The sequence below is a fragment of the Hemiscyllium ocellatum genome, chromosome 23, assembly GCF_020745735.1.
Source record: "Hemiscyllium ocellatum isolate sHemOce1 chromosome 23, sHemOce1.pat.X.cur, whole genome shotgun sequence".
Classification (NCBI taxonomy): domain Eukaryota; kingdom Metazoa; phylum Chordata; class Chondrichthyes; order Orectolobiformes; family Hemiscylliidae; genus Hemiscyllium; species Hemiscyllium ocellatum.
This window is the reverse complement of record NC_083423.1, coordinates 30,925,714-30,937,480: the sequence shown is the minus strand read 5'-3', so window position 1 is coordinate 30,937,480 and position 11,767 is coordinate 30,925,714.

Below are 11,767 nucleotides of genomic sequence, written 5' to 3'. Positions count from 1 at the left end.
CAGGAAAACTCACTACAATCTGAAGAGCAAAAATGCAGTGACAGCAGTCTCAGTGTTGTGCAATGAGGCACTGTATTCATACAAAAAGCTCCAGAAGATTTTACAGTGCAGTGAGCTTCCTTTGAAAAGTTTGCTCATCAACATTAGCTTTGGGCATAATCCATTCAAGTCCCAAACAAAGACGCAGCTAAGAAACAGTGAATTAAAGCCAAAGGAGTGGAGTGCATCCTGAATTTAAATGAGCAGGAGCGATTAGAACAGGACCTTCACCAAGTATTTTCTAAACTTTGGGAAAACACAAATATAATGGAGAAGGAAACCGTGGGAGAGAAGAATGCTGTCACTTTATCTATGTTTTGTGTATAGTATATATATATCTTTAATTATGGCTGTACTGCCTGAGAGACATGATTATAGTCATTTTACTCTGAGTGTTTTGGTTACTAAATGGTCACTCATGCAAAACACATCTTTGTTGAACACTATGGTGATTAATGCCCATACAGAGAAAGACAAAAGCATGGTTTACTTGGAATCTTTTTGCCATTTAGGAAATGTTCTTTTGAATGTTGCTCTGATAGAAAACGACCTTCTATTTCTAATTTACTCTATTTCTTTTTCTCACCACTGCCTCAGAAATGTTTTCAGTTGTTTAAGTTGTAGTGTTTTATTGAAATAATTAGCACTTTGGGAATACAATCTTGTATAATAGAAGTGCCAATCAATCCCTTTTTTTAAGCACTTCTTGGAACCTTGGCCTAAATACGTGAAACAATTTAAATGCATTTTGAACTGCCAAACTATTGGCTACTGACTATTGGATCAACTTTTAAGTAGATTGAGTGGAGAATCTCACATTGGCAGAACATCTCAGGCACAATAATCATATTGGAGTTTTAATCAGCTATGTGGAAGGGCGAGAGCAACTTTGAATAAAAACATCTAACTGCAGGAGGCTTACTCTCAACAATTTGAGGAGGAGTCTGGCCTACGTAAGTTGGAGTCAAAAATTGGCAAGCAGTAATCTAATTGACTAATTTAAAGAGTGGGTAGTTAGAATATATTTAAGGCAAGTTTTCAGAACAGAGAAAGAAAGGGCAAACAAAGTCACAGTTCTCTGGATGACTAACGTGTTAGAGAATAGAATGAAGCAAATAAAGTATATGAGAGATCTCAGCTTAATGATACAAGAATCAGGTTGCATATAAAACATACAAAGGCAAAGTGAAAAATGAAATAAGGGAAGACAAATAGAAAGGGAATAGATTGTCAACTAATACAAAAGGAAATCTTATGATTTTCTACAGTTGTTTTTCCAACGAAAGCATTTTCAGAGTCGCACCAGGTGCCAACTACAGACCAAAATGACGATAAGTAACAGAGACAGATTATATGGCTAAGATGAATACTTTGCATTGCAGCGTATTGAAAGAGAACTTTGCTATGTAGCTACTGGGAGCTTGTCTGACACTAGAGGAGATAATAAGACAAAAGAAAGATACTAGAATAGCTGGTAATTCCTGAAATTGCTAAGTCACTTAGTCAAACGCAATTCCTTCTAGGCTGCTAAGGGAAACAACTATTCAAAAGTGTAGAGTTGCTTGCCAATTTTTTTCAAATTTCCTCAGACATACAGGTAATGCCAGAGGATTGGAAAAAATCCAAGTGTTGTACCCCTTGTTTCAAAAATGGGAGAAGCATTATAGAGTCATAGAGATGTACAGCATGGAAACAGACCCTTCGGTCCAACTCGTCCATGCTGACCAGATATCCCAACCCAATCTAGTCCCACCTCCCAGCACCTGGCCCATATCCCTCCAAACCCTTCCTATTCATATACCCATCCAGATGCTTTTTAAATGTTGCAATTGAACTAGCATCCACCACTTCCTCTGGCAGCTCATTCCATACACACCCCACCCTCTGCATGAAAAAGTTGCCCCTTAGATATCTTTTATATCTTTCCCCTCTCACCCTAAACCTATGCCCTCCCCCACCATTGGAGGTATAGTGGACAATGAAGGTTATCTCAGATTACAACAGGATCTTGATCAGATGGGCCAATGGGCTGAGAAGTGGAAGATGGAGTTTAATTTAGATAAATGTGAGGTGCTCCATTTTGGGAAAGCAAATCTTAGCAGGACTTATACACTTAATGGTAAGGTCCTCAGGACTGTTGCTGAACAAAGAGACCTTGGAGTGCAGGTTCATAGCTCCTTGAAAGTGGAGTCGCAGGTAGATAGGATAGTGAAGAAGGCGTTTGGTATGCTTTCCTTTATTGGTCAAAGTATTGATTACAGGAGTTGGGAGGTCATGTTGTGACAGTACAGGACATTGGTTAGGCCACTGCTGGAATATTGCATGCAATATCGGAAAGATATTGTAAAACTTGACAGGATTCAGAAAAGGTTTACAAGGGTGTTGCCAGGGTTGGAGGATTTTAACTAAAGGTTGAATCGGCTAGGGCAGTTTTCCCTGTAGCATTGAAGGCTGAGGGGTGACCTTAAAGAGGTTTATAAAATCATGAGGGCCATGGATAGGATAAATAGATAATGATTTTTTTTCACCTTGGGGTTAACATTGATGATGGAAAGCTTTTAATGAAAATTAGGAGATAATTAGCAACTGCTTGGGCAAGCAAATCTCATAAAGGAGAGCAAAAAAAGAATTATTGGGGCAAATCATGTTTGACTATTTGGTTTGACAGTTTTGTGAGTAGACAAGGGGTATCCAGCTCACATTGTGTCTTTGGACTTGGTTTATGTTAGATATTATTTGATAATAATTCCCTAAAAATTGAGATAAAGAAGTTTCACTTTTTATCATAAATAAATAAGATTCAGGGAAATTTTGTGGAAATAAACTTTATACAATTATAGACTTTATTGATAAGGAGATCAATTGTAGGATTTTTAAAATTTATACAAAGGTTTTGGACATAGGGAACAAAAAACAATCCTTGACTTCTGTCTAAACATTGGCTGAGTCTTCCAATTGGTTTTCAGAAAAGCGGTTTGAGAGCTGGATAAGAAAGAGGTTATGAAAGCAAGGTTCAATGATAAAATATCACATTTCTGTTCTACAGGATAAATGAATTAATTTGCCCAGTAATAAGTTAGTTAAAACAAAAGAAACTAACATAATACTATTGGTGCTGCACATTATCCTAGAACATTACCTTAATTATACCACTGAGTTTATATATGTACATTTTAGCACAGTTTACTTCACACTCTAACAACTTTTTTTGTATTGCAATTGGTTTTGTCTCTCATCATAGAAGCTTTTTTGTTCATATTACTGTTATTACTGTTCATTCATCTCACCTATTTACTTGACAAATGATGATTTAGGGTTTAGTGTGAATAAATAAAAATCTATTTGAACTAGATATTCAAAAGCTATCATGCTGCCATTATTCTATCAAAATTACATAAATTACTGTGGGATCTCCTGCAGCAAATAGTTAATAAACAGCTATTGATAATCCGTATAATAGAATTCAGAAACCAATACAGAACGATTCTGCTTTCCTAACACCATGTGTGTTCCATGTTAATTCAGTTGTTCTCATGTGCAAACAGGAGATTTACAAACTAAAAATGTTTTCAGTCTTACAACAGTACAACTATTTTAAAAGTGCTGTAATTGGCAAACTCCGAAGGGGACAGGGCCCCTTGTATGAACAGCAGCATTTTAGGTCCAACACTGACCTTAAACCTTAACTTTTACACACTCCACAGACCCACTGAGTATTTCCAGCATTTTTTTGTTTTGGTTTTATTTCACCTCCAAAGCCTGTTGGAGGAAAATTAAGGTATTTTTCAAAGTTTTTCGGAACGTCCATAGTTCCTTCTACAACAAAGCAAAATAATGCAGAAAAGCTGGCATGTGAAATGAAAACACGCGATTTGTTTTACACTTCCACAACAAGGGGCAACTGAAAGATGGTTTATTTAAAAAAAAAACGGATAAACCGGATTGCAAAGTGAAAATGATCAGATGCAGATACACTCTCAAACACATTAAATGGCCCTAGACTTGTACTCAGCACGTGGCTACACTAGAACACGGAAACTTCACGGCCTGTGTTCCATTGCTATTGTGAAGTCAGCGGCGGCGGGCGCCTGCGCATAATCGCCTGGAGCCCAGGTGAGGGAATTTGTTACATTTTCCTGACCACGTGCCTTTCCAGGTCAGGAACAGACCTTGGTTGACAGCTCCAGGTGAATTGAACGTAACTGCTATTTACTTTTTTTTAAAATCTCGGTAATAATTGTAACCGGCTGTGCAAGAAATGATGGTAACGGAGTGTGAGCCATAGTCTGGTCTGTTCACTGGTCTAACTGTAATGGCTTTCACACTTTCTCTCTTTTTCCTGGGGTCTGGCTGCTGCTGCCGAAGTCCATCGATTTACTGTCTACTGATAGTTACCTTGGAAAGGCGCTTCTGGGCCTTTTTGCTGCACTGAGTGTTTTACTCATTTACCCGCAGTAAAAGTCATTTAGAGTCCAACTTAAACCAAATAAGTTCGGCAGCTTACTTCCTTCAGTGCACCAGTTGGCTTTTTAAACAGTCATTTAACAACACTTGCTGAATTACCTTTTGTTTTAATTTTCAGATTTTCTAAAGTGAATTCAAATTCAGTGTTGGGTATTAATTATGTGATAGATACAACTTTTTTTTATGAATGTACTTGCTCTATTTTTAGAGCTTTGTTTTACTGGAATGATTAATGCATGCTTTCTTGCTAGATACTTATTAATACATTTGAGATTTTCTTGGATTTCTTCTATATATTAGAGGTGGGGAAATAAAAGGGACCAAATTTGCTTAATGTTTATTTTACGTTGCACAACTGATTCTTCATTTCTAGAGGTTTTCTTTACTGGACTCAGTTTTTTTAAAGTTTTAGTTTTTTTAATTTTAGTTCTCTGTTTAGCAAGGTGCCATCTAATTGCAGGGACTGCAGTCCACGCAGTGCTGGTCTTTTGACCCAGTGACACTCAGGATAGTGGTATGGTTCCAAGTGACAATGGTGTATGTTTTGGAGAGGAACTTACAAAGTTGGTGTTTCCATGTATTCTCTACTTGGTGTTTCTTGATGGGATTACAACAGGGTATATAGTGTACAGCATTGCATTATCACTGGAACATTAGAAACTGCCAGCTGTGACAATGGTACACAATTTTATTAAACATCATTAATTAATAAAAGCTTCTGCTTAAAGCACAGAACATGTTTCCACTGTCAACTTTTCTGTTGTGTTAGCTGGCATGCTGTAAATTCCAAATCTGTTTGCACTGTCATGGTATCTTTGTCTTCAAGTTGATTGTCAAGTGGATTACAATATCAACAGTATTTTAGATGAAAATGGTTATATCCACGTGGAAATGGACACCAAAGCATCAGTACTAACACATAATGGCATAACCTGGTTCTTTCATTCTTGTCTTCTGTATATACATCTAAATCCTTTCTTGTCAGAATTAAACAAATTACGGACTTTTGATCTTTGAATTTCACAGGTGGGACTTTATAGACTGAAATTCCTTTTTTTAAAAAAAGGACCAAAACACTGATTTTAAAAATAGCTGTAGGAAGCTGTTGACCCAAAAGTTGGCCAAGTTTCACAGTGGATTAACCAAAAGTAAGTCCAAGTAGAAATTAACATTTAACTCCAGGGTAGTTCATTATTAAAGGGATGCTGCCATCAAGTCTAAAACATGTTGGTCCTGTTGTGCAATTTCAGTTCCAGTAGGATGTTTGGTATGTTGTATCTGAGTGGCTGATGGATCATATTTAAAAAGCAGATCCCTTCAGCTGCTCACAGCAAGTGAGGTGCAGGCTGTGCCTGACTTGCAAAACACTCGACAGTATCCAGCATTAAATATGGTTTGTAATTGGACAACATTTGCTGTATAATCCTGAGTATGCAAAAAATGTAAATGCTGATAATCAGTTTGGACTTGGTAGTTGGACTCGTGGGATGGAATGCTTGTGGAGAATGCTCTAAAAGCCATTGCTAGAGGATCACTGCACTTTTAAAAGCAAGGTACCTGGCATTCATTAAGTGCTTGGCAAAAGTGAGGACTGCAGATGCTGGAAACCAGAGTTTAGATCAGAGTGGTGCTGGAAAAGCACAGCAGGCCAGGCAGCATCCGAGGAGCAGGAAAATCAACGTTTCGGGCAAAAAGGATTTTGCCCGAAACGTCAATTTTTTTTCCTGCTCCTTGGATGCTGCCTGGCCTGCTGTGCTTTTCCAGCACCACTCTGATCTAAACTCATTAAGTGCTGTTTACACAGCTATTTGTTCAAACAGTGGGGAAGTCTAGTTATAGGTGAACTGGAGCCAAGTGGTATGAGCCAATAGACCTTGGGCTGGCAACAGGTAGCTCATTGATCAGTGAAATGGTGACCATCCACTGATGGCAAATGCCTTCTGTATGCCAACAACTGTTTGATTGGATCCCAGTTAGCTGAACAGCTAGCAGATCTGAATGTTTGAAGGAGTAGCCAGAAGGGAAAGAACTGTCCCTTTTTCCTTTGTGGTTTTAAAAAAAACACTTCAAGCCTGAAAACTAATTTATTTCCCCTCAGCAATTGTTGTAAACTGTTGCCTGGTAACTAATAAGTCAGAGGCTCTATAAGCTGTCCTAGGCTCTTGGAAGCAAGGGAAAGTACCTGGACAAAGAAAATCAAAGAGCAGCATATCCTGACAAGCCAAAAGGATCATGATAGGACCCTTTCTTCCCCCACCTATCTAACTCATTTTTGTGTCTGTGTGCAGGGAAAGTTTATAGGTGTTAGAGTTGTAACTAGCAGAGTTGTACGTTAACAGTTCATAATTGTTTCCATAATTATAGCTAAAATCTGTTTATTTACAATAAATAGTCATTCTTGATGAGTGCTGAAATCTGGTGTGTGCTTTATGTCAACCTTGATCTGTAGAGACAGCTAAATTAGGGAAGTCTGTACACTTTTAAAAATCATAACTTTTGTGCCAACCCCTGGAACAGTGGGGCTTGATATCCCACGTTCTACCCGAGTGAGGGCTAGCACGATTAACAGGCCCCTGTTTTTTGCAGACAGATCACACACAGCATATGTTTCAATTCAACAAAATAGGTGGCAGATATTCTCTGGCTTGTTGGTCATTGGTATGGGAAATCAAAACAGATCTGCCTACTCTAACATTTAAGCACAGCTTGGAAGTTAACTGTCCATCATCATGTGAGATGCCCCAGTCAATACCTCCACTAACCACTGCCTACTTGCCAACTAATCACTTTGCTCTCATACCATATGTGTTGTTTTCTCTTTACTTTGATGTTGGGATTTGACTGAGTACAAGATCAAAACCTTTGAAAAGGTGTTTTTTTTAGCAACACACATGTTGTGATTTACCAAACAACTATATGAATTCGAGCTGAAAATGTGTTGCTGAAAAAGCGCAGCAGGCCAAGCAGCATCCAGGGAACAGGAGATTCGACGTTTCGGGCATAAGCACTTCTTCAGGCTTATGCCCAAAACATTGATTCTCCTGTTCCCTGGATGCTGCCTGACCTGCTGCGCTTTTTCAGCTCTGATCTCCAGCATCTGCAGACCTCACTTTCTCCTCAACTATATGAATTAACTGCCTTTTTTTTTCATAAACATTGGAGCTTTACTGCCTGATCGTTGACTGCCATGTTTTCTGGTCTCCTTCCTATTGGAAAGATGTTATGACTCTTGAAAGGATTCAGAAAAGGTTTACAAGGATGTTGCCAGGGTTGGAGGATTTTAACTATAGGGTGGGGCTGTTTTCTGCCTGATCGTTGACTGCCATGTTTTCTGCTGTTATCACACCATAATACTGTGCACTAAGTAGAGATCAATATCTGTATTAATATGATGCATAAACTCTTGTTATTCTTTATAAAATGTGAAAACATTCTGACTCTGCCACCATACGATTTTGTTGTTTACTTTTTTTAGATTAATACTATGATTAGGTGCTGAACACTGAGCTATAACTAAACCACAGAATCACATTTTATTATAAGCAATATAAAATGACTACACCCATATGGGAGCTGGCTCCCAGCAAGCAAGAGGTATAACAATGGTGCTGTGACTATTTTGAGTGATCTCACTAACTTAATATTCCTGCTATCAACCAATCTTTGGCAGCAACTGTAATTCTGAAGTATTCTGCTCATAAAAAGCAATTAAAAATCACTTTTTCAAATTGAAATTCGGAGAGTTTCAATGATTATTGGGCATTTCTTTCATTGTATGCTTAATGTGACAAGCTATATTTTGTTAATATTAAGATTTTCTCTTCAACTTAGACATGTTGAAAAAATACCAGCAATGTTTTCCCTGTTCTTGAAAGCTATTGCCTTCTTCTGGAGGAGAGCTGATAATGACTTGGAACAGGACAATTATGACACTGCAGGTATTGAGTTTTAATCCATGTTGTTAAAGTACAAAATGATCTTTACTTGGTACCATAGCTACAACATGCATGTAATCACGTGTATGGCTGTTGTTGAGATGTTGTTGAAATTAAGCATTTAGACTCTACGAAGCATCCCTTTCTTATTCAACAAGCATGTTTTGTATTTATTGCGTGCCATTGTCAGTAGTAAGTGAGAAACTTGCTTTGTTTTATGTAGTTTGCTGCTGATGTTCACAGACTTTTTGCTAATTTTTTGCACTATTAATCATGTACACTAAATAAGTAAGAGGAAGCAATGGCCCAGTGGTATTATTGTGAAGACTATTAATCCAGAATCTCAGCTAATGTTCTGGGAGACCCAGTTTAGAATCCTGAATTTGAATTCAATAAAATGTAATCTCCTGAATAAAAAAAAAATTGTTGATTGTTAGAAAAACCCATCTTTTTCGGAAAGAAAATCTACCATCCAAACCAGGTCTGGCTTACATGTGACTCCAGACCCAGAGGTGGTTGACTCTCAGCTGCTGTCTGAAATCAAAGAAATGAACTGGATGGACCACCTGGCATTGATGTAGGCACCTCAAAAGAAAATAGCAGAAACAACTTGGCAACCCTGCAAAGTCCACCTCACTAACATCTGGGGCCCAGTGCCAAAAGTGGGAGAGCTGTCTCATACATTAGTCAAACAACAGCCTGATATAATCATGGAGCCATGTTTTACGAACATCCCAAACACCATTATCGCCATCGCTGGATATGTCCTGTCCCACCAGCAGAACGGCCCCGGCAGAAGTGTAGACACTGTATATAGTCAAGTAGGAGTTGGCCTGGGACTTTGCAACATTGACCTCGGAACACACAAAGTCTAGTGACTTTAGGTTAACACGGACAAGGTTACTGTGCTCCCTCAGCTGTTGAATCGGTACTTCTCAATATTGAGCAACACTTGGACGAAGCGCTGAGGATGGTCAGGACACATGATCTACTCTGCTTGGGGGATTTCAATGTTCGCCACAAAGAGTGGCTCGGCAAAGCACTACTGACTGAGCTGGTTGGGTCCTAAAGGGCACAGCTGCTAGACTATGTGGCAGATGGTGAGGGAACCAACTTGACCTCATCCTTACCAATCTGCCTCCTGCAGATGCATCTGTCCATGACAGTATTGACAAGTGTGACCACCGCACAGTCAGTGTGGAGATGAAGTCCTGCCTTCACACTGAGAATAACCTCCATTGTGTTGTGTGGCACTATCATTGTGCAAGATGGGACAAACTTTGAACAGATCTAGGAACTCCAGACGGGGCATCCATTAGACACTGTGGGCCATCAACAGCAGCAGAATTGTACCCCACATAATCTGCAACCTCATGGCCTGGCATATCCCCCACTCAAGCATTACCATCAAGCCTGAAAATGAGGAGTCAACCTGGTGAAGCCATCAAACAGGACTACATGCATGCCAGACGGCATAAGCAGCAAGTGAGAGACAGAGCTAAGTGATCCAAAACTAACGAATCAAATCTAAGCTCTTCAGTCCTGCTACATCATTCATGAATGGTGGTGATCAATTAAACAACTCACTGGAGGAGGAGGTTCCAAAAGTATCTTAGCTTCAATGATGGAAAAACCCAGCTTGTCAGTGCAAAAGATAAGGCTGAAGCATTTGCAGCAATCTTCAGCCAGAAGTATCAAGTGGATCATCCACCTTGGCCTCCTCCAGTGGTCCCTAGCATTACAGGTACCAGTCTTCAGTCAACTTAATTCACTCCATGCGAGACACTGGATACTGCAAAGGCTATGGGCGTTGACAACATTCTGGCAATAGTACGGAAGACTTGTGCTCCAGCCAAACTCTTCCAAATATAGTTACAACAGCGACACCTAACCAACCTATTTGGAAATTTGCCTAGGTATATCCTGTACACAAAGAACAGATTAGATCCAACCCAGCCAATTACCAACCCATCAGTCTACTCTTGATCATCAGTAAAGTGATGAAAACAGTCATCAACAGTGCTATTAAGCATCACCTGCTGAGCAGTAAACTGTTCAGCAACACCCAATTTGTGTTCAATCAGGGCCACTTAGCTCCTGACCTCATTATAGCCTTGGTTCAAACATGGACAAAAGAGCTGAATTCGAGAGGTGAGGTAAGAGTGACAGCCCTTGACATCAAAGCTGCATTTGACCAGGTGTGGCAATAAGGAGCCTGAGCAAAACTGGAATCAGTAGGTACCAGGGAGCAAACTCTGCTAGTTAGACATTCCTGACACATAGGAACAATGTTGTAGTTGGTGAAGGAAGTCATCTCAACTGCAGAACATCTCTACAGGAGTACCTCAGGGTAGTGTCCTCAGCCCAAACGTCTTCAGTTGCTTCTTCAATGAACGTCCCTCTATCATAAGATCAGAGGTGGGGATGTTCGTTGATAATTATGCAATGTTCAGAACTGTTTGCAAGCCCTCGGACATGAAGCAGGCCATGTCCAAGTGCATCAAGATTTGGACAATGTCTAGACTTGGGGTGATAAGTGCCAAGTAACATGCACGCCACACAAATGCCAAGCAATCTCCAAGAAGGAACAATCTAACCACCATCTCTTGACATTCAATGATGTTACCATTGAGTGAATCCCCCACTATCAACATTCTAGGGGGTTAACATTGAGCAGAAACTCAACTGGACTTGCCACATAAACACAGTAGCTACAAGAGCAGGTCAGATGCTAGGAATACTGCAGCAAGTAACTCACCACCTGAGTCACCTAAGCCTGTCCACCATCTACAAGGCACAAGTCACGAATGTGATGGAATAGTCCTCCCCACTTGCCTGGATAGATGACACTCGAGTTTGATACCATGTAGGTCAAAGCAGCCGACTTGATTAGCACCGCGTCCACAAACCTCCGCACCCTTCATCAGTGCTCAGTAGCAGAGTGTGTACTATTGAACAGATGGCACTGCAGAAATTCACTGAAGACCCTTGGACAGCACCCTCTAAACCTGCAGCCACTTTCATCTAGAAGGACCAGGACAGCAGATCTATGGGAACATCACTGACTGGAAGTTCCCCTGCAAACCAGTCACCATCCTGATATACCCTGCACGGGGGATTTCAATGTCCACCATCAAGAGTGGCTCAGCAGCAGCACTACTGACCAAGCTGGTTGGGTCCTAAAGGACATAGCTGCTAGACTGTATGTTTGTGGCAGATGGTGAGGGAACCAACTTGACCTCATCCTTACCAATCTGCTACTGTTCTTCACTGTTGGTTCAAATTGCTGGAATTTCTCCCCTATTAGTATTTAGGCTTTACCTAAAGCT